This window comes from Sceloporus occidentalis, unplaced genomic scaffold, assembly GCF_023333645.1.
Source record: "Sceloporus occidentalis isolate IW3139 unplaced genomic scaffold, rSceOcc1.0.p SCAF_2, whole genome shotgun sequence".
Taxonomy (NCBI): domain Eukaryota; kingdom Metazoa; phylum Chordata; class Lepidosauria; order Squamata; family Phrynosomatidae; genus Sceloporus; species Sceloporus occidentalis.
In genome coordinates this window covers 18,557,936-18,581,994 of record NW_028316982.1, presented here as the reverse complement: position 1 = coordinate 18,581,994, position 24,059 = coordinate 18,557,936, and the positions used below count along the sequence as shown (strand labels likewise).

Below are 24,059 nucleotides of genomic sequence, written 5' to 3'. Positions count from 1 at the left end.
GTACCACAAACCCTGTCGCTGCTCCTGTGCAATGCCAGATCGATTAACAACAAGACCCACATCCTCCATGATCTGTTGGAGGACCGTAGTTGCGATCTGGCTTGCATTACCGAGACCTGGCTGGGGCCTGAAGGGGATGCTGTGTGGGCTCAGGCCCTGCCTGCCGGGTTCTCGGTGAAGGACCAGCCCAGGTTAGGTGGGCGGGGGGTGTGTGGCCTTGATACATAGGAACACCGTATCCCTCACCAGGAACCACATCCGACAGACGTCCTATTTCGAGTGTATTTACTTGACCCTAAAGGCGAGGGACAGTCTAGGGATTCTGTTGGTGTATCGGCCACCCCGTGCGCTAACGGACTCCCTTAACGAGCTGACACAGCTGGTCGCTGAGCTGATGCTGGAAACGCCCAAGCTACTTGTCCTGGGCGACTTCAACATCTCCCTCACGGCCAGCTATATTCCACCCGGTGCAGCTCGCGAATTCATGGATACCATGGCGGCCATGGGCCTGTCCCAGCTGATTACGGGTCCTACGCATTGTGCGGGTAATACCCTCGATTTGGTCTTCTGTTCTGATGTGGAAAATCCGTGGGTGGAAATAGCTAATATTTCCCCCCTGCCATGGACGGATCACTTCCTGATTGAGGTGAATATCAAGGTCTCTACCCAGATCCCTCCCGGGGGTGGCGGACCTATTAGGATGGTCCACCTTCGAAGGCTAATGGAACCCAAAAGGTTCCAGGAAGCCCTAGAGGGAATGGTTGGAAGTGACGGCGACACTGTTGATGCCCTGACTGGTATCTGGAATACCGGTCTCTCAAGGGCTATACACAGTATCGCTCCCAAGCGCCCTCTCAGACCCGCTTCCAAACGGAAGCCCTGGTATACGGAAGATCTCTGGGCGAGGAAGCGGGAGCTGCGACGGCTAGAGTACCGTTGGCGAAAACACCTTCGCTTAGACGACAAGACTCTCCTAGCCCAACGGTTAGAGGACTACGGAGAGGCGATACGAGCAGCAAAGAACTCGTTCTATGGTGCTCGTATCGCGTCCGCGGAGTCGCGGCCAGCAGAGTTGTTCAGGGTAGTCAGGGAGCTAACTCAGCTCCCTCCTGCCCTGAACCAGATCCTTGAAGCTTCTAAGGCCTGCTGTGACCAATTTAACAACTTCTTCGCGGATAAAACTTCTCGGATAAGCGAAGGTCTTAACGCTGACATTCAGGCAGAACCTAGGGTAGAGGCATCCAGAGCCTCCGTGGACTTTGTTAAACTGGATCAGTTTGAGTTGGTAAGTACCGATGATGTGGACAAGATCCTTGGAAGTGTTCGGAAGACAACCTGCTCTCTCGATCCCTGTCCCTCGTGGTTAGCAGCCCAGGGGGGACCGGCAGTAACTTTGTTGCTGCAACGGATTATTAACACATCTCTGGGGGAAGGGCAATTTCCATCTAAATTAAAATTGGCCATTGTGAAACCTTTATTGAAAAAGCCCTCCCTCGACCCCCTGGTACATAATAATTATCGGCCAGTGTCACTGCTGCCATTTCTGGGAAAGGTGATCGAGAGGGCGGTTGCAATCCAGCTTCAGGCGGTCTTGGATGAAACGGATTATCTGGACCCATTTCAAACTGGCTTTCGGGCGGGTTACGGGGTTGAGACGGCCATGGTCGCCTTGGTCGATGATCTCCGTCTGGGCATTGACAGGGGAAGCGTGTCCCTGTTGGTGCTCTTGGACATCTCAGCGGCTTTCGATACCATAGACCATGGTATCCTTCTGGGGCGCCTGGCAGAGGTGGGAATCGGGGGCACTGCGCTCCAGTGGTTCCAGTCCTACCTCTCCGGGAGGTCCCAGATGGTGCAGCTGGGAGACGTGTGCTCCGATGAGAGGGCCCTTAAAACTGGGGTCCCTCAGGGAGCCATTCTGTCTCCCATGCTATTTAACATTTACATGAAACCGCTGGGAGAGATCATCCGGAGACATGGGGCGCGGGGTTATCAGTACGCTGATGACACCCAAATAATTTTCTCTATGTCTCCAACTGATGCAGTGACTGAGGATGGCGTCTCTCCTCTCGTGGCCTGTCTGGAGTCAGTAATGGGCTGGATGAGGGAAAACCGACTCAAGCTGAATCCAGAGAAAACGGAGGTACTCGTGATTGGTTCCCCTGGTCCAGGAATGGCGGTGGTTCCACCTGTCCTGAACGGGGTCACGCTCCCTGTGAAGGACTCCGTGCGCAGTCTGGGGGTGCTTCTTGATTCGTCCCTCCACCTGACTGCTCAGGTGAATGCGACGGTCAAGAGCACCTGTCACCAGCTTCGGCTTATTCGCCAGCTGCGCCCATAACTGGCCCAGAGGGACCTTGAAACTGTGGTACATGCTCTGGTAACCTCGAGACTGGATTTCTGCAATGCACTCTACATGGGGCAACCCTTATACCAAACCCGGAAGCTACAAATGGTGCAGAATATGGCAGCCAGGCTGGTCACTGGCACGTCCAGGGCCAGCCATATAACACCAGTATTAAAAGAGCTCCATTGGCTGCCCATTCGCTTCCGGGCACAATATAAGGTGTTGGTAATGACCTATAAAGCCCTAAATGGCTTGGGCCCAGGATACCTGAAGGACCGCCTCTCCCCATATATTCCGTCCCGCACCCTCAGAACATCTGGGCAGCAGCTACTCAGGGTTCCCGGGGCCAGGCTAGTCTCCACCTCCAGGAAGACATTTTCCACCGCCGCCCCGGCCCTTTGGAATATGCTGCCCATGGAGCTCCGCTCGGCCACCTCCCTGGCCAAATTTAAAAAGGATTTAAAGACCTTCCTTTTTACTAGCGCATTCCCCGATTAAGAGCCCTATGTGCCTCCTTCCCTCCTCTCTAGCAAAGGGACCAGCTAACTCGGGGCTCCTTGTTCTGTTTTATGGTAATTTTTTTTTAATGCTGTGTCTTGTTTTTAATATGTATTGTATTTTTTGTAAATGTTGTACACCGCCCTGATCTGAGGAAGGGCGGTATAGAAATAAAAATTTTATTATTTTTTATTATTTAAATGCATCTGAAGAAGTAGACTGTCTTCAAAAGCTCATGCCGTCAATTTCATTCTTTCAGTGAGTCCCAAAGGTGCTGCAAGATCTCTCTACATATTATTATTATTATTGCATCTAAATGCATCTGAGGAAGTAGATTGAAGTCTAGGTGTGGCTGCGGTTTCTCTCTCTCCCTCTTTCGCTCTATTTGGCGTACTCTCTCTCCCTCTCCCTTCCCTGCCCCCCTCCACATGCAGGTTGCCCTCCAGAGAGCAGAGGATGAGGCAGGAACCCCCCCCCCCCAAAAGGGACCATGCCCTGGTTGCTGCTCCTGCTTCAGCCAGAGCTCCCCGCACATTTGGGGTTTGGGGAAGGCGCCAGGGCAGTGGGAGCCCTGAGAGGAGGATGCCAGGGAGCAAGTCCTCTTTTCTCTTTTTCCTTCCCTTCCTTTCACTCCAAGGACAAACTTTCCTGCCCCGGGTTGTTTTATTGTCGCTTCCCGCAAAAGACAGCTCTCTTGCCTCTCCTTTTCCCTGAATGAACCTGAGGAGCCTTTGGCAATGGCACGGAAGTGGAGCAGCCCCCTCCCCTTCTTCCCCTCTTCCCCCTTCCTGAGGTAAAGGCTCGACCCTCTTTCTGTGTCGGGGGGGGGGGGTCAGCCCTTCAAAATGGTGGCACTTAGTCTGGACCCCCCCTTCTCAAAATCCTGGCTATGTCCCTGCTTAGACTTCTGATTTCTTGATTTCAGTCTTCTTCCTGATTGATATTTGGATCAATGTAATGTAATTCCAAATGGTAAATGAATTCTTTAGATAGATAGATAATAAATTGCACTGCTCTTGGAAGAGATTATACCAGGAAGCTGAGAGATAATTTGAACTGTGGAAAGCATTGTTTACATTTTCATTGCCATGAAAATGCACCATGTTTTCCAGCATGGTCTCCTTTTAGATGCATTCAAAACATTACAGACAAAAAGATTTTCATTTCTCATTGTTGCCAGCTAGGGGCCACCCAGCTACCCATGGTAGTGTGATTATAGTAAGAAAGACTTATGTTAGGTTATTGACTTGCACTTGTGTTTTATTCAAGTATGCAGCTTTGCATTGTCATTTAACTGGTGCTTCCTTCAGAACCATCCAGGTGTTGCTGTGCTTTGTACTATGCTTCTGTTGCTCGCCTTTGAAAGGCACAAGTAATTCTTCAGGACATGATGCATATATTCTGTGCAACATACACTATGTGTACCCTCCTGTTAGTTGTGTACTGCATCATTTTAACCAGAACCAAAATGTTGCTTGTCCTTTTGATGAGGCAGCTGCATGTGGCTCATAATATGATTTGCTCAAATCTTAGACTACTGATACAGGAAGGACAGTTGCTGCTGTTGTTGCTATTGTCTCAGCACTTCTAATAAAGAGGAAGAAGACAATAAACTGAAGATGTGTTTTGCGTAACAACCACTTCCTCCTTTCCCGCCTCCCTTCAGTTACCTCTGGTTCATTGCTTGTGGAAAAGAATACTGTATAGTCAAAGAAGCAAGTTAAAAGCCTTTTGAAAATAATTATAGTAATAATCTGTAGCTAGTGTTCTGAAATCCACACTTCCTCTTGATTCCTATGAACACCAAGTGCCAGAAACTTCTCAAAACATTTGATTCTTGAAGACCTGTGTGCCTCTCTTCTAAGGACATGCGCTCTGTCTTGTCTTATTCTTGCATGGGAGAATGAGAAACCACAATATTGTTCTCCTTACTGGCAAAACAGTAAGATAATTTATGTCGGTCTCAAATTATTATTTTTCCCACTTCCAAAAACACTTTTTTCAATAAATTAGTGTAAATTGTCCCAACTGCACTGGTAGGCTACACAAGTGCTCCCTAGGCTGCATCTGCACTGCAGAAATAATCCAGTTTAGCACCACTTTAAATGCCATAGCTCAGAACTATGAAATTCTGGGAACTGTAGTTTTGTGAGACTTTGGCCTGTTACAGACTGCCAAAATAAAGCTGCTTCAGGTCTCTTTGGAGGTATGCTGTTTAAATGATGCATGCATCCTAAGAATCCGGAAGCTTCACCAAAGCTGCACTCCAGTGCTTAGGAACGGAGTGTGGCTTTGGTGCGACCTCCAGACTCTTATGACCCATACATCATTTAAATAGCATACCTCCAAAGAGACCCGAAGCAGCTTTATTTTGGCAGTCTGTAACAGGCCAATTAGCCTTCTCTGTCAGAGAGCTCTGGTGCCACGAGCAACAAATCCCAGACTTCCATAGTAGTTAAAGTGGTGTCAAACTGGATTGTTTCTGCAGTGTGGATGCAGCTCTAGTTAAAAATAAAACATATCGGATGGACTGGTTGTAATTTTTTTTATAAATCCACCAGTCCTTCTGTACTTGCTACTGCATGTATGCATATGTGTTTGTACTTTGATTCACAAAGAGAAAGGACACTAGTTTTGCACATAGGCATTTTGCACAAATTGCAAAATCCTTATGATAAAAAAATGAGTGTTTGCTTTTATGGTGAAGAAGAGAAACCTCTGGTGGGGTTCATGAACTCTTGACAGTATATTTTGCTGTGTCAAGACAGCCTGACACATTCAGAATGAATAGTTTAGAAAGACATCTTCACATCCCTTCACATCTTTCCCAGCATGGTAAAAATATTTCCTTTCTTTTTTAATCAAAGCTTGCAGAAGTTCCTCTTTTCTATTCCCCCCATTCCCCCCAATCTCCCAGGCCGCTGGCCACTGACTGCTAGCTTGGGTTAGGGTGTCCTTTAGACAGGGTGGAGTGGATCCATAAGGAATACTGTTGGCCCTCTGTATCCATAGGTGTTTTATCCACAGATTCAAGCTTCCATGGCTTTAAAATATTCACACACACATACACACACACACACACACACATTCCAAAAGCAAACTTTGTTTTTGCCATTTTATATAAGGGACACCATTTTTCTACCCCATTGTACTTGATGAGACTTGAGCATCCAAGGATTTTGGCCTCCATGGGGGGTTCTGGAACGAAACTCCAGTGGATATCAAGGGCCCACTTTAGTTTGAGAACAAAGGGAGATATCAAGCACACAGACCTCAGCCCAGTTATCATAAGGGGAAAGTAGAGAAGGCAAGAGAGGAAACTTCTCATAGGTAGGAAAGCTTCTGCTAGAAGAGGAGAACTTCTTCTGCTCTCTTACCTTTTTGTTGCAGAATATAGAGTTTACATAAGCTGAACCTTCTGATTGCTGGATTCATACAACTGGTAGCTGCTTTAAGAGTGTAGGAACCCGAGAAATCCATTTTGAATGAGATCAAACCTAACACTGTTTGAGAGGCCTTGTTGGTTTTTAGAAGGGTAGCTGCAGTTCTTCATGAACAATGAAATGTGCCTACTAGTGGTTGAAATGGCTGCACTCTCTAGGGACGGAAACAAATTTTGAGGAGGCAGATTATGTTGTCACTGGCCAACCTGGAAACATGGAATTGTGCTTGACAATGAGATGTTTCGGAAGGACCTATGTTTTGTGTCATCTCACTAATATGAGGAAGAGTTGAAATAGTGAAAAAAATACTTTCTATCACTAGCCACTAAGTGTCTAGCTGAACTCCTTTTTTCCTTTTTGCTTTGGAAGGGTGGGGAGACCAAATCCTTAAGTCATGTTTACAGTGGAGATACTTTAATTAACTGTAAGGCTTGTGATTCCAACAGTTTGCATAAAACAGCTGCTGTTAGAGCAAACATGCAAACAGTTCCTTGTGGGAATGTGAGACTTCTGATTTATAACAAATCTCCCCCCCCCCCAAAAAAAAAAAAAAACCTGCCTGTAGGTGTGTTCAGTTCTGTTCTTGCTTTATAAAGGATTTCTAGAATAGCTGGAGAAGAATTATGTTAGTTGTAATCCAGACAGAGAAGAGTAGTGGTAGCTGAAACTTTTACAAAGGACTCTGTAGTTCAGGGCAGAGCTGATTCCAATGCAGTTACTGTATTTTTATTTATCTCAGAGTTTCTGTTCTGCCTTTGCAGTTCAGTGTAAAGGGCAGTGCCATGCGCTGTTAAAACAGAGTACAGTTTTTAAAATCACAGTGTCACATAACTTTATATTCTGTCAAAATAAAACAGAAGATAAAACTCGACCTTTAAATAAAACAGCAGCTACTTAGCAAGGCAAAATCCTGCCAGAAGAAAAACTGTCTTCACTAGCTGGCAGAAGAGAGGAAGAAACCAGTCTATCACCCATGCTCCATGGGAGAGGTGGTCTACAAATTAGAGAATAGTCTGTTTCAATATAAAAAGAAGGGAAGGGAGCATGGGAAAGCCAACATGGTATAGTGGGTTAGAAAGTTGGACTGCAAATCTGAAGACCAGGGTTCAGTTCCCAGCTCAGTCATGAAAACACACTGGGTTACCTTGGGTAAGTCACATGTTCTCAGCTTCAGGAAGGGGCAATGGCAAACCTCCTATGAACAAATCTTGGCAAGAAAAACCCACCATAGGTTCACCTTTGTTGTTGTTAACTACCCTCGAGTTGATTCATGGTGGCCCTCTGGATGAGACAGCTCTAAGAGCCCTTGTCCTCCACTTCTCTGCTCAGGTCCTGTAAGCCCATGGTCTTTCTGACCGAGTCCAACCATCTTACGTGTGGTTTCCCTCTTTCCACTGTTCTCTACCATCTTAGCACCAGTGTGCCGGCTCACTGGACCCCCTCGCTCCTGCCTTGGACTTTGGCCTGCGTCCCAGCCCCCAGAGCTGAGCTAACACCTGCGCGAGGGAGGAGGGACGTGCGCCGGTAAGAGCGGTGCATATATAAAGCTGGCTCACCGGACCCCGTCGCTCCTGCCTTGGACTTTAGCCCGCGTCCCAGCCCCCGGAGCTGAGCTGACACCTGCGCGAGGGAGGAGGGATGTGCACCCCTCCCCCACTCAGCCCTGGATTTGCTTCTGTTTGTTAGAGCTTGAGTGTTTGGAAACGATAGGAATGTAATTAGTAGACTCTTTGATTGTTTCAATTGTTTTAATGTTAAATCTTGGCATGTTAGTATTGCATTAGGTAGTTGGATAGTTGTGTGACAGATTGGAGGTGTAGAAATTTATTTATTGTTAATGTGGGTTGTTTTAACTTATTGTATTCAGTTAAGGTAAAGGCTGACTTACTAGTGTATATTTGTTAACATATTTCTCTTGTTTTGTTTTTGCATTTTGTTAACTGCTTTGATCTGTGGAAAAGCGGTATATAAATAAAATGTATTATTATTATTATTATTATTATTATTATTATTATTATTATTGTCTTTTCTAATGATTCATGCCATCTCATTATGTGGACAAAATACAACAGACTCAATTTAGTCATCCTGGCTTCCAGGGAGAGTTTGGGCTTGATCTGTTCTGGAATCCATTTGTTTGTCTTCTTGACCACCCATGGTATTCTGAGCACTGTTTTCCAGCACTATTTATTTACCTTTTATTTTCTTTCTTTGGCTTTGTTACTGTCCAGCTCTCTCATCTATTCATGGTGATGGGGAACATGATGGCTTGGATGCTCTTCATTTTAGTGCTCAGAGTTCTATCATTACGCTTTAGGATCTAATCCAGTTGTCTCATAGCTGGCTTTCCTAATCTCAGTCTTCTGATTCTTGCCTGCAGTCTCCATTCTTGTCAAGTTTTCATCCAAGGTATGAGAACTCTGACTATTGCAATTTTCTCATTATCCAGGATGAATTCTTGTAGATCTTCTGTGATTATTATTTTTGTTTTCTTAATGTTCAGCATCAAGCCTATCTTGGTACATACTTTTCTCCTTGACCTTTTCAGTAATTGCTCCAGGTCTTGGTTGGTTTCTGTTAGTAGTATTGTATCAACTACATATCTTAGACTGTTCATGCTGTGGAGAGTTAAAAGGGTACCTATCTCTTCCCATCAGAGAAGTGGTTGCCAAAAGGTAGATAGGCTGAATTTGATATATTCAGTCATTTCAGTGACTTCTCTTTCTTCAACCCTCCCTGCCTCCATCACCATTTGGAATGCAGAGTTCCTTCATGCCTCTAATTGGCATCAATACTTTCTCTAGTGACCCTTATTGTGAGGACCATTCTGTACTTGCTTTCATTTTGAAAGCTGTTCTTGTCTGACTTCATAGCTTTCCAAAGTTCTTGTACAGCTATGCTCCTCTGACCATTAAGACAACATAGGGAATTTTTCCTTATTCATGACTTTGTGTCACATTTGGTGGGGAAGTGAATGTATCAGAACAATCCCACCCACAAGACTTTGGGTGATCTGCTCCTATGTGTTGTTGACCCAGGTCAGCGTGTATGCATCCAGTAAGCCTCATAAAGATCCATCTGGATTGTAAAACAAGCTTTAAATCCAAGAAACATGATAAATCAGTGCTTCATTTATTTATTCTTTTTTATTGGAAGTGGATGCTCCTAAGAAATGTCAGCATTGTATTCTTTCATTTTATTTTAATTTTAACTTGTTTGCATTTCAACTCAGCCTTGCCACTGTTTTTGTTGTTAACATTTTATTGCAGTTCTCAGTTCTCAATACAACCTAAACAGTGCATCTCACATTAATTAAACCTTCCTGACAGATAGCCATCAAGTAGCTGTTTAAAGATCTCTGAAGAAGGAGAATCCAGTACTTTCAGAGGTAGTCTGTTCCACTGTCAAGCATCTCTTACTGTCAGGAGGTTCTTTGTAAGGTTTAGGTAGAGTCAGGATTGGCCCTGCCCATCAAACATGCCTTACTCAGTAGTCATAATGCCTTTCTTAGAAGAAATGTTCCAGGTTATCTTTCTGTTAGCTATAATTATATAGGGTCTACCTCCATATAGTAAGGGGGCATATTTTTTCAGATAGCTGGTAATTTAGTACATATTGAGACTCCCTTCTCCAAAATGCTTGGGACCAAAAGTGTTTCAAATTTCAGATTTTTCAGATTTTGGAATCTTTGCATATACATAATGAGACATTGTAGATAATTTCTAAACATGAAATTAATGTACATCTTATAAACATAGCCTGAAGATAAGTTTTATGCACATTTTAAAAAATAATTTTGGGCACCAAAAAAATTGTGTACATTGGACTGTCAGAAAGCAACAGTAGGGTGGAACAGATGAGTAAAATAAAGCAGTTTCCAAGTGCTTTTCAGGCAGGGCATTTAGATGATGGACACCTCCAAAGCGGGTGGAAACTGGACCAAAGCCATGCTCTGGGGCTAAAAACCAGAGCAAATAGAATGTGGGATAGTTTGGCTTAGCGTGGAAGATGCATATCTTTGCGTCTGCATATAAACATCTCAACGGCAAAGCAAAGAAATGAAAATGTGACAACTCCAATGGATGTAATTCCAATATATACAAACCAGATATGGTGGGCAGGCAACAATAAAATTACCCAGAACCCCAGCTTCATTCCACACTGTTCGGTCAGAACATGCGCATTTGGCCCACCTTGGGATCCAGCCATTACAGCAACTGTGTTTTAACCCATTCTGGAGAAAAGCAGGATTGAGCAGCTTTTTCCTGTTCATCTGCCCTGGCCCAGTGCCACTGCTTCACCCTTCCATGTGCATAATTTTGGAGTAGTTTGGACTTTGGAATTCTGCATAAGGGATACTCAACCTATATATATTTGGGAAAAATATGAGTGGGAAGCTTCAAGGTAGCAATAGCAAGTACATTTCTATACCGCGTATCAGTGCACTTAAGCACTTCCTAAGCGGTTTACACAGTGTAAGGTAATTGCCCCCAACAATCTGGGTACTCATTTTAGCCATCTCGGAAGGATGCAATCCTGAGTCGAGCTTGAGCCCTTTCGCTGGTATTGACCTTGCAACCTTATGGTTTGTGAGTGAGTGGCTGCAGTACAGGCATTTAACCACTGCAGGCAGTACAGGCATTTAACCATTCATTAGCCTTGCTAGGAATTCCATCTCCACTGTAGAGACCTTATCCCATAGGCTCTAATAATAATAATAATAATAATAATAATAATAATAATAATAATAATAAATGTTATTAGTATACCGCTTTTCCACAGATCAAACCATTACAACCATAGAAAACCATTACAACCATAAAAAACATCTCTAGATAAAAACCAATTATACAAAATTTAAAACACAGTCATACAGCAAGGTAAGGCAGGGAATCAATGGCATCAACATACACAACTTCATTTATCAGGGGGGAAGGCTTGACAAAAAAATGAAGGTTTTAAGCCTTTTAAAAAATGTTTCTAGGGGGGTCGTCAAATGGAGCTCCTCAGGAAGGCTATTCCAGATTCGTGGGGCCATCACTGAAAAGGCCATCTGGGATGTAGAAACATATTTGGAAGTTGGAATTTCCATAAGATTTTTCCCGGATGTTCTGAGTGTGCAAGGTGGATTATATGGGGAGATGCGGTCCCTCAAGTAACTCGGGCCCAAGCCATTTAGGGCTTTATAGGTAATAACCAATACCTTGTATTGCACTCGGAGGTGAATAGGCAGCCAATGAAGATCTTTTAAAATAGGTGTTATATGGTCAAACCTAGGTGTACCGGTGACCAGTCTGGCTGCCATATTTTGTACTAACTGAAGCTTCTGGGCTTGGTACAAGGGTTGCCCCATGTAGAGCGCATTACAGAAATCTAGACGAGAGGTTACCAGAGCATGTACCACAGTTTCAAGGTCCCTTTGGCCCAGGTAGGGTCGCAGTTGACGTATCAACCGAAGTTGATAGCAAGCACTTCAGACCATCGCATCTACTTGAGATGTCAACTGCAGGGACGAGTCCAGAAGTACTCCTAGACTGTGAACTTTGTCCTTCAGGGGAAGTGTGACTCCGTTCAGGACAGGTGGACAAATTTCCTTCCCTGGGCCTGGGGAACCTATCACCAGTACTTCCATTTTCTCTGGATTCAGACTGAGTTTGTTTTCCTTCATCCAGCCCATTACCGACTCCAGGCAGGCCATTCATAGGAGAGACACCATCCTTAGCAAACTAAACATGGCCACTTATACAGCTCTTCTTTCCTCTGTCTCACAATCATCTCTGACTTACATTTACCTGTCATTTCTACTTGTTATTGTACACAGAGACCCAAATATTTAAGAAATTTCCCCCCATATAAGTGGCTGTTTAGTATTATGGACATTGAAATGAGTTTTGCCTGTGAGTTGGATTTCTGATTTTTGCTAGTTAATTTTTCCTGAAAGTGAGCCAAAAGCATTAATCAGAGACAGAAGTTCAGGAATGAAGTTGTCTGTGTTCGGAAGAAATATTGCAGTTCCTGCTACATTTACAGTGGGGGAGGGAAGGGAGAAAGTTGCTATTTAAATCATCATTATTCACACCACTGTCTTCCCATTTTGCTTCCCATTTGAAACATTGTATTCCATATTTATGTAACACTGCAATTGCATTAGTCACATGACAGTATTTTCTCCTCTGAAACAGGCAATCAGACAGGAAACCTCGATGATCTGTGATTTAAGTAGAGGTGCAAGATACATGTGACTCAGTGTCATTTATTGTTTCAGTATTGGGACACCCGTGCCCAAGAAAGGAAATGCAGACAACTGAGCTAGATAGTATTGGTGTAAGGCAGATTTCTAATCTAGACAGTGAGGCAGCTAGCTTCTCCAGTCCAAGAGTGAAAATGCCTTGCATACATTATTTCCCAATCTCTTTGGTTGATGTTGTTGTAGTAAGTAGCTTCTCACATGCAGTGCTGTGCTCTTTGTAATTTGAAAGGTGAATGAGAGAGAGAAAGCAAAAGGTAGGTTGATGGCAAGACATACAGTCGGCCCTTCTTATACACGGATTTTTTATACACGGATTTAAGCATACACGGTTTGAAAATGTTCCAAAAAAGTCTAAATTTACCTTGATGTTCCATTTTTTATTAGGGACACCATTTTGCTGTGTCATTATACTTAATGGGACTTGAGCATACACGGATTTTGTTATACACGGGGGATCTTGGAACCAAACCCCAGCGTATAACAAGGATCGACTGTATGTATATTTCATTTCTGAACAATCCTATCAGCTCTGTAAAATAGTGGCACACAGCATTATCTGTCTCTTTTTTCCCAATTGAACAAAATATATTCACCCCTTAAGCTGATATGGAGCAAGCTTGTTTTCTGCTGCTCCAGAGAACAGGACCCGGAACAATGGATGCAGGCTGCAGGAAAAGAGATTCCATCTCAACATTAGGAGGAACTTCCTGACAGTATGGGCTGTTTGACAGTGGAACACACTCCTTCCTTGGAGATTGTGGTGGAGTCTCCCTCCTTGGAGGTCTTTAAACAGAGGCTGGATGGCTGTCTGTTGGGGTGCTTTGATTCAGAGTTCCTGCATGGCAGAGGGTTGGACTGGATGACTTTTGTGGTCTCTTCCAACTCTACAATTCTATGATTCTATGAGTATATGCATTTTGTAACCATCAGGCCATTTGGGGAAACTAAATGTGGCTTTTTAACTTCATGGTTTACTCAGAGGTTGTAAAACTTAGAATATGAAGATTTGATCAATAAACATATATCTTAGGTGAATATCGTTTTTCAAAGCTGTTACGGAATAACGTTTAATCTCTTCTTTCATACTGAGCCCTTTCTACTCTGATTTGTCATGATTCACTTTATCACATCAGAACATGCTTCTAGCTCTCAGCTGACCTCTGCTGGATACAGATTTTTTAACAAGGTTTGACAGGGTTTGTTAGGCCCACTTCCATGGATATCTTACTTTTACAGCTTTTGGTGCTGCTTCTGTAAAATATTTGGTGTTATTGTTTATTTGTTTGTTTCCTACCCTTTTAGGGGGACTTTTTTTTTTTTTTTAAAAGAAGTGTTCGGTTTTCTATGCATTTTTCAAATTGTATGCACTGCTTTCAGGTATTTTCTTTATTATCTATTTACTGTATTTATACCCAGTTCTTCAGCCACAAAAGCTCTCAGAGTTACAGATAGTTAATTACACATTTCCCTGCCCTCAGGCTTACAATCTTAAAAAGATGTGACACAAAAGGAGAAGGAAATGGCAGTGGGGAAGGGGAATAAGTCCAGTGGTTCTTCTCTCCCTCTGAGGCCTGGACCATGGCAGATGGACTGGAGGGAGGGCTCTTCTTACTATAGTATCTACACATGTTCTAAAAGGTGCATATACACACATTTGCTCAAATGCATGGGGTTTTCTGCGTGCATTTTTCAAATGTACACATTTTCTCTGAAGCATTTCTTAGAGTTTTGAACGTTACGGACTCCTGAATGTATAGTACACCTGGTCTGCAACCATTTGTGTATGGTGTAAATCAGGAAACAGTGCAAAAAAAAATATTGCAGAGTGCATTGTTCCTCACTCATCCTTATTCAAGTGTTTTTGTACTTGGCTCTGAATTATTCCATACCTTTTGTTTTCTGTATGGCAACAAAAGAAGATGTGTGTGAAAATGGAAAAGAGAGGCTCCTGGAGATATGATGGACAATTATATTTTGTTTTGTTTATATTTTTAGTGCCTGTAATTATTGCTTTCCCTTTAATGTTACAATATACCTTTCAAACTGGAGTATCACCAAATTGTAGGTCACAGATAGGTAACATGTGGCTCATCTAGATGTTATCAGCTCCCATCATATCTCCCCATTGTTTGCCCTGTATAGGGATGATAGGAATCATAGAGTTGTAAGGGACCCTATGACACATCAGGTCCCAACCCTGCCCCTACCCCACCCTAACCCCTGTCCTTGCTCAATGCAGGATTTCCAGTTAGAGCATCTCCAGCAGGTAGCTGTCTAGACTTTTTTTTAAAAGACAGACCAACAAGAGAAAGAGACCCTCTATCTGGCAGCCTTTGAGGTTTTTAAAATGGATAATCATGTCACCCCTCAGTCTTCTCTTCACCAAACTGAACATGCCCAGCTCCTTCAGCGTTTCCTCATATATTTTCTTCTCCATTCCTCTTATCATTCTCCTTGCCCTTCTATGAACTCACTCCAACCTGTCTGTATCCTATTTAAAATGAGGTGCCCAGAACTGAATGCAATACTTCAGATGAGGCCTGATCAGTGCAGAATGCAGTGGGACTATTACTTCCCTCAGCTTGCAAACTGTGGCTCTATTAATGCAGGCTAAGATAGCATTTGCCTCCTTTGTTGCAGCATCACACTGTTAGCTCAAGTTCAACTTGTGATCAACAATAATCCCAAGGACCTTTCCATACGTAGCACTCTTCTCATGCATTTGCAGTTCACATGTACTTTTCATATGTATTGTCCAGTTCATATGGAATTGCAGTCCATCGTCGTCGTCATCATCATCTCTCACCTTTCTCCCAAAATTGGGTCTCAAGGCAGCTGGTGTGCTTCATGTTCCCTATCCCTCTTGTGGAGTCTCATGTATTTTAACTGAATTTACTTTCTTTGTATCTGTGAGATTTCCAGAAGCCAATCAGAAACAAACCAGAACAAGTTGTCCTCCCCTTCCTACTGCCATAGAATTATTTCTTTCCCAAGAGTATGGTCTGTACATACACAGGAAAACACTGTAGGCAGCAAGAGAGATGGACAAAAACTGAGACTGCAAGGAACAATGGGAGCTAATGTTGCTGATAGGATTTTCAGTTTATGGGATGCAAGTGATTTTGGCCTTCAGTCCATAGGGGGTGCAAAGAAGAGCAAGCACTAGATCTCTAGGGAAGGCACTGTGCTTGAAGGACATTTATTTTATTTATTTATTTTTTATCCATTTGCCAGTGATCACTTGTGTAAGACATATGCTCATGTGGTATATCGTCATATCTGGTTTTAAATATGGATAGGGAGGGGAAAGGGGGCCGATATTAGTTGTTATGCTTGAGTGCAAACTGTTTCTCCTTCCTATCTACTCTGAGATATTATTCTACCTTTACAGACCTGAGCCCCTGATGCATATATAGTCCTCATCAGATTAATGTATATGTATAAAGCAGACATTATTACAGGAATCTGTAATTCCCTGCTGGTTAATATGTTTAGAGTTCTATTTTTCCTCATTATAAAGCTCTAATACAACTAGCATATTTATTTTATAGTCCCTGCAACTTATTATTCTTATCCAGTACTTGTGCTGGAGAGCACTAGTCATCACTGACATGAAAAAGGTCAAAGTGAAGGTTAGTTACTGTGGAAAACTTGTCACTTTTTCCACATGGAGAGGGAAATGAATTTCATTGAGCTTTGTGGTTTTATTTTTATCTCTTCTCATTACTGAGTGTGACCGGAATCCCTTCTATAAAGCAATCTAAAGAGAGAAAATCTGGTCCACATGTTCAGGGTTGAAGGTCAGGAATGATTCAGCTTCAGCTTCTGGCAGCTAAGGTGACGTAATAACTACAAAGAATTTTGCCATGGCAAAGAAGGGAGGTCTAATTTCCTCCTTCCCCCTCTGTTTATAGAAGCAGTGTCAAGCCTGCTATGTAGTGATTTGAGTTATGTTGACGGTTGCTCAAAAGGCATCGTTACCAGCCCCAGGTACTTTCCATTTGGCTGGAAAATATATCTATAAGAACATTCCCAAGTGGATAATTAGTACTTAGTCAAGGGGTTCTCTGTTGCGGAGCCAAAGTGGTACATGAACTCTGTGAACCTAGATTATCTGGTTTGGACCTACATCTGTAACAGCCAGAATGATAACACAGAATGTGAAGCTAAGAAGAACTGAAGTAGAGCCATGCTGGATCAGAACAAGGGCCTGTGTTGTCCAACAACAGTACCTAGTCAGTTGCACACAGAAGACCCACAAACAGAACATGAGTGCAACTGCACTCTCCATCTTGTGCTCTCTTGAAGCTGATACGTAGAAGCATCCTGCCATGTTATCAGAGGTGATACATACCTATCCTGATAGCTCCATCTATCCTGTCCCCTTTTAACGCTAAGCAAGTTGACAGCGATCACTAGATACAGTATTGTAGCAGCCAGTTCCACAATTTAACTATGTTGGTGATGAGGTACTTCCTTTCTTCTGTCCTGAATTTCCCACCAATCGGCTTCAGCAGATACCCAAGGCTTCTGGTATTATGAAAAAGGAAGAAATTTTTTTTCCCCGTACCATGCACAATTTTATACTTCTTTATCTTGTCTCCCCCATTTTTCTAAGCTACACAGCTCCAAATATTGTAATGCATGGGCAGTTCCTTCAGTCCCTTAATCTTTTTTGTTGTCATTTAAAAAAAGAAACCACGAAAAATTGAATTTGTGTTTCATTTTTCCAGGAAAAGCATCTAACTTTCTGTGGAAATACCATCTTATTCAAATTTTCTTCTGGTTCCTATTGTGCTAGGTCTCCTTTATTGTCTATTAATTAGATTGATAAAAGACCCCAGATGTTTTTGTGTATGTATGTTTGACTCATACGTGTACTGGATCTTTTCCATTCATGGAAGTTACATTCACAAGAATGAGGTTAGTTTTGCATAAATAAGCGTTATATTCCAGGGCCTAAATCCAACTGTTAGACCTAAATAAACTAGACCCATTAAATCAGTGGGAACTTGATACGTTAGCACTTAGCAGCACTTACCATTAAAATATTTGAAGTATTGTATTATACTGGAGGGGGGGTTATACTGACCAAAAACATTCCAAGCTTCAAATGGCCTCCAATGTTTTCAGAGATGGCAGAGGTGACTTATGCAACTTAAAAGAACATGACAAAGATATGAAAGTTACTAAACATTTTTTATGCTTTGGCTTACTCATTAATCAAAATGGAGACTGTAGTCCAGAAATCAGAAGAAGACTAAGACTTGGAAGGGCAGCTATGAAGGAGCTAGACCACCAAGTGTAAAAATATATATTATTAAGTAGTAGCATCAGGATGAGCCATGTCTTAATATCTGTAATTGCTATGTATGCTTGTGAAAGTTGGATGGTGAAGAATGCTGGGAGGAAGATAATCAACTCATTTGAAATGTTGTGCCAAAGGAGATTTCTACAGATACCATGGACTGCCAACAAGAGAGATAAACAAGTCCTAGAACAAATCAATCCTAGATGGTGACTAGAAGCCAAAATATCTAAAAGCTATTGTACTTTGGCCATAATAATAGGAACATTTGAGATGACAAGACTCATTGGAAAAAGATGATAATGCTAAGTAAAATGGAAGGCAGAAGGATAAGAAGAAGACTACTTTTTTTTCCAAATCAATTGATTCAGTAAAGGGATCATAGAGCTGGGAGAAACCACAAGGACCATCCAGTCCAACTACCTGCTATGCAGGAAGACACAATCAAATCACTCCTGACAGATGACCATCCAATCCTGGTTTAAAAGGAAAGAGACCACCATACTCCAAGGCAGGGTATTTCACTGTTGAACAGCATTTACCATTAGGAAGTTCTATCTCATGTTTATGTGCAATCCCTTTTCCTGTAGTTTGAATTCATTCCACTGTGGCCTGCTAGATTACTGCACTACACTCTTATACCACTGCTATTCCACTTTTACTGCTCTGGCTGCCTCCTGCTGAATTCTGGGATTTGCAATTTAAGGAGGAGCATTTAGAATTCTCAGCCAGAAAGCTCCTAGGCCTCTAGAACTACAAGCATCAGAATGCAACAGGAGGCAGCTAGAGCGGTAAAAGTGGAATAGTAGCACTATAAGAGTGCAGTGCAGTAATGTGGCTAGTCTCTGAAACAGCAGAAAAAGCTTGTTGCATCGTCAATGTGACCTCCCTTTAAATATTTAAACACGGCTATCATGTCCCCTCTTAACTTTCTCTTCTCCAGGCTAAACATACCCAGCTCCCATTCTACAGCTACATTCACAGCTACACCACAATTTCTCCCTCATCTACCAAGCTTGTAACTCTATCAAGAGAGAGAGAAATATTAGTCTGGTGTGACTAGTTTTTTAGAAACACATATTAACTCTTAGTGATCACAGCATTTCTTTCTAAGAGGCTGTGCAGACCGCCCCTAAGGGGTGGCCTGCAGCCTCCTTCAGTTGTGCCGGATTGGGGCTGCAGCAACCTCATGCGGCAGCCCCAATCTGGTCTTTCCAGGGTGCAAAAAGGAGCTGCAAATAGTTGTGGCGCCGCAGCTTTAAGGCACTCCTTTGGCGCTATGTCATGTGGATTCGGCACCAGAGGAGTGCTGTGATGCCACATGCCATATGGAGCGCTGCGTGGTGTCACATCACCCTGAGGGCAGAGTAAGGGCATGCGTCATGTGGACACCATGCCCCCATTCTGCCCCAGGCCGGCCTTTATGCCCAATATGCACAGCCCCTAAGTGCTTACAGACTGTCTTTAATTGTATTTTGAGGGTTTTTTGGGCTATATGGCCATGTTCTAGCAGCCATGTCTCTTTAATGATCTGCTCTAGAATCCATTGGGTGACTTTGGGCAAGTCACATGTTCTCAGCCTCAGGGGAATCAATGGCAAACCTCTTCCAAAGATGTCTTGCTAAGAAAACCCTTTGATAGGGTTGCGGTAAGGAGGAAATGACTTAAAGGCATACAGCAACAACTACTAGAAACTTTCCTGGTGTTGATGTCAGGCTGACTAAGCGGTAATGTTTGGGTCCTCTTTTTCCCCCTTTTTGAAGATGAGGACAACATTTGCCCTCCTCCCATTTGCTGGGACTTCTGTTCTCCAAGAATTCTCTCAAAGATTATTGCCAGTGGTGCGGAGATTACTTCTGCCAGTTCTCTAAACAAAACAAACAAAACAGCTTCATTTATATACCACTTCATACTAAACTAGCAGTGTCTAAGGGGTTTACAACTGTAAGCTAATTGCCCCCAACAATCTGGGTACTCATTTTAGCGACCTCCTCAGAAGGATGCAAGCCTGAGTCGAGCTTGAGCCCTTTTGCTGGTATTGAACTCGCAACCTTATAGTTTTGAGTGAGTGGCTGCAGTACAGGCATTTAACCATTGTGCCACCATGTTAAGTAGTTGAGTAGTTCTGCCTTAGCTCAGTCCCCTTTTAGAATTTCTCTATGCAGTGGCCCTAGTATTTCCTTGTTCTTTCTTTTGGTATGGATATAACAAAAATAGCCCTTTTTATTATTCTTAACCTCTCTAGCAAGCCTGAGCTGATTCTGTGCTTTTGCTTTTCTGACTTTACCCCTAAATGTGCTAGTTATTTGTCTGAATTCCTCTTTGGTGATATCCCCCTTTTTTCCATTTTTTATACATGCTCCTTTTAAAACTTAGCTCAGTTGAAAGTCCTTTAGTCATCCATCCTGGTTTAATTAATTAATAATAATTTGTTTTATTTATATACCGCTATTCCAAAGATCATAGCGGTGAACAGCAAGTAAGCTAATTAGCAAGTAAGCTAATTTGCCCCCAACAGTCTGGGTACTCATTTTAGCGACCTCGGAAGGATGCAAGCCTGAGTCGAGCTTGGGCCCTTTTGCTGGTCTTGAACTCGCAACCTTGTGGTTTTGAGTGAATGGCTGCAGTACAGGCATTTAACCACTGCGCCACCAGGGCTCCTATTTCTTGAGACACCTCCCATTTTTCCTCTTCATTGGAACTGTTTGAAGTTGTGCCTTCAAAATCTCCCTTTTAAGAAACTCCCATCCCTCATGAACTCCCTTCTCTTTTAGTATTCCTGACCACAGGCTCAAACCCATTATTTCTGTTTTCTGAAGTCAACTTTCTTAAAGTCTAGAATGCGTGTCCGACTCTGCTTGGCTTCCCCTTTCAGCTATATAATAAACTCCAGGTGAACATGATCACACTTAAGGATCTCACCACTTCCACCCCATTAATTATGTCATCACTGTTGGTTAGAATCAGATCTAAAATAGGTGATCCCTTAGTTGCTTCTTCCCCCTTCTGGACAATGAAATTGTTTATAAGGGAAGTGATGAATTTATGAGACCTTACATTCTTGGCAGAATTTGACTTCCAACAAGTATCAGAATAGTTCAAACCCCCCATTACTAGTACATCTTTTCTTTCTGAATGTGTTGCCATTTGTTCCAGGAAGGCACAGCCCTGAGTTTGCAAGATCTGAACAGGGCTGTTATGAGGACTCTTGGATGTCTCTTATTCAAAAGGTCACCATAAGTCAGAGGTGACTTGGAGGCACATAACAACAATTAGCTTACATACCAAGTTTGGTGTTTAATCTTTTGGGAATAAGTAAAACTCAAGTTTGTTCACACACATATGCACTCAGTGAGAATAAACTTGAGTTTTACTTGTTGCCAAACATTTAAACACCAAACTTGGTATCTAAGCCAAAGGTCACAACTGTTGTTACGTGCCACCAAGTCACCTTTCAGCCAGTGACTTTGTTGCCTGCAGGATTTTGAGTTTTGCTGTCTAAAGAAGTAACTTTTCTAATTTCTACTCCAGATTCCTCAGACTTTAAGAAAGTTGATTTCAAAAAACAGGGAAATAATGGGTTTGACTAAAAGTTTGGTTGAGGTTTCTACAGCAATTTCAGTTGCTGCCAAAATTTCATGAGAATTATAATGATGCTCTGTGGTAAGCCCTTGTACATCATAAAGTCTTGTAGACTGACAGTGTAGAGCCTCTGGCCTTCCAGATGAAAAGAGAAGAAGGAAAGGGCTGTCTCTTTTTAAAGTCATGCACCAAATTTTGGTGGCATACTTCAGTTGGCAGCCACAAATAGGGAGCATATAGACTATGGGCCACATGTTACCCAGGCATGCTTAACTGATTTATTCCAGATGAAATAGGCAGAGTCAGATGAAGGAGCTGTTATTGTGTTAAAGCTCAAAAAACAAAACAAAGCCTTCAGACCTTCTGCTTGCTGCTGAATAGTCATCCTGTGTTTCTTCCTTTCAAAGGAAATTGTCCAAAGCTGATTGACAAGTTTAGTATAGCCTCTGAGCAAAAGCTAGTCATTGAGCGCTGTCATCCTTTAGTGTTACCTGCTCTCTCTCTCTCTCTCTCTCTCTCTCTCTCTCTCTCTCTCACGCACACACACAAAACACACACCTCCTGCAATATTTATTTGAACAGGAAAAGTGACTCGCTATTAGATTGTTAGAATGCAAAAGAAAGCAGGCAGACATCCAAGTTCCAGGAACAACAGGACTGAGATATTTTTGGCTAGCCAGCCACAGTAAATTCCAAACCAATCAAACTATAGGAAGATCTAGAAGTCTTTTTTTTTTTAATGGCAGAACTCTGAGGATTTTTGCTTAACATCAAATTAGTAATCTACTTTTTTTGCTTATTGCAGTATGTCCTGGTTTTGTTCTCTTTTATGATGCTGAAAAATACAGGTTTTAAACTACAGTTACCAAAGGCACCACATCTCCATAATGTGAAGAGGAACCTTGGAGAGGTGAAATCCATCAACTGTTCACAGGATTTTTGCCCTTGCTCCCCTTTAAAAAAAGCCAGGCAGGGAATGGCTGACTGGGAAAAGGGAACTTTTTTTTTTCAGGGAGAGTTACATCATGCCTAAAACAGTTAGTTGTAAGACCATTGTTTTTAAAATCCTAGGTGGACTTTAATGTTGAGTGATCATCAGCCATTCTCAAATGTCTCATTTGGTCGGTGGGAAGGGCCAGTAATGGCCTCCGCTCCATAACAGTTTGCAACATAGATTGTTGGGTCCATCTCCCTGCCTTGCAAGAATAACAACTAAATAACTCCTGGGAGATGACTATCCAACCCTTGTTTAAAGACCTCCAAAGAAAGTCTCTATACCACTCTTCAGGGTAGTACAGGTATATTCTACTGTCAAACAGCTGTTATCATTAGGAAATACTTACTGACTTTTGTGTATTTGATTTTCTGATTCGTGGCTCTACCCTTGTCTCCTCCATTCAGCCTGTACTCAGCAGTGAGAAGTTCTGCTACTACTCTAAATCAGGTGTTATTGCAGGGGTGGGAAATATGTTGTTCAGATGGTGTTGGATTACTTATAAGAATGGAAAGTATATTTGCCATTGTTAATTTCTTGACTGAAAAATTGGTTTTCCCAGATCTGTGAATAGCACAGGTAAGAACTGCACAGAAATAGTCATTTTCTCTACAGAGGGAACAGTACTGGAAATTATTACTTGCAAGGGCAGAATAAATGAATAGCAATATCCCTGATCTTCACAGGAGTGTGCTCATGCTGTCTCTCAATGAGTCACAGCTCTGGGCTTCCTTTTTTCCAAGAACTGCAGCTCATGCACATACAGAGAGGTTCCGGCACAGTGTATGTTTCCTAACTCTGATGCCTGCTGTAAAGTTAGTTTGGGTGTCAGGAGCTGAGCTTGGGCCAGTTACTTTTTTGGCTTACAGCTCCAGAACCCCCTGGCCAGTATGTTCATAGCCACACTGGGTGAAGGACCCAGGGAGTTGTAGTTCAAAAAAGGATAACTTCTCCAAGCGCTGTTCAAGAGTGATTTTGTTCTTCTGGTTTAAAAGCAAAAACTAACTGGTGTCTAAGCTGCAATACATTTGGGAAATAATGGATTGAAGCATTTTTTAGATATGTAACCCAAATGCATTCCCTTTTCACCCATGAATCTGACCCTAACAAGTGCTTTGGCTGAAAGCCTGGAACTATTGTTTTGCAAGTACAGTTACAGTGATGTTTATCTCGTCTAGTCTCTTGGCATAGTTCCTTTAAAGAGGTGGTCCCATGATCTTTCCAACCTACTTTTAAAAAGATCTTGCCGAGTCAGGCTCAAGATCTACCTTCAGACACCAATTAGGATCTATTTTAATTGTTGTTATTTTTTATTGTATGTGTCTTTTGGCTTTGACCTCTGCATGTATTTCCAGTCAGGAAAGGAAAATGTGTGGGTTCATCTTAGGGCAGTATAAAGCTTGTCTTCTTTCCTTAATAGCTACTTGCATCTCCTTAAGGAGACCTTAAGCCTTGATACCCTGTGAACCTGTGATTTAAACAGGTTGACATGACGTTTTCAATGAAGACAGGTATTTCCTGCACATAGAGAACAAGCAATTCAAAGAGTAATCTTGTCCCTGATAATGTTAGTTTTCCATCTTCTGGGATTTATAAGTTTTTTGGGCAGAGGTTTCTGCCAGGGTCTTGTGAACCCC

The 24,059-nt window shown here is 42.5% G+C and overlaps 1 protein-coding gene across 4 annotated transcripts in view; it reads left to right on the top strand.

The window, feature by feature from the left end:
* The window catches only part of FNDC3B (fibronectin type III domain containing 3B), a 396,089-nt gene that overhangs the window by 242,831 nt on the left and 129,199 nt on the right, over positions 1-24,059 (top strand). The window lies entirely within an intron of this gene.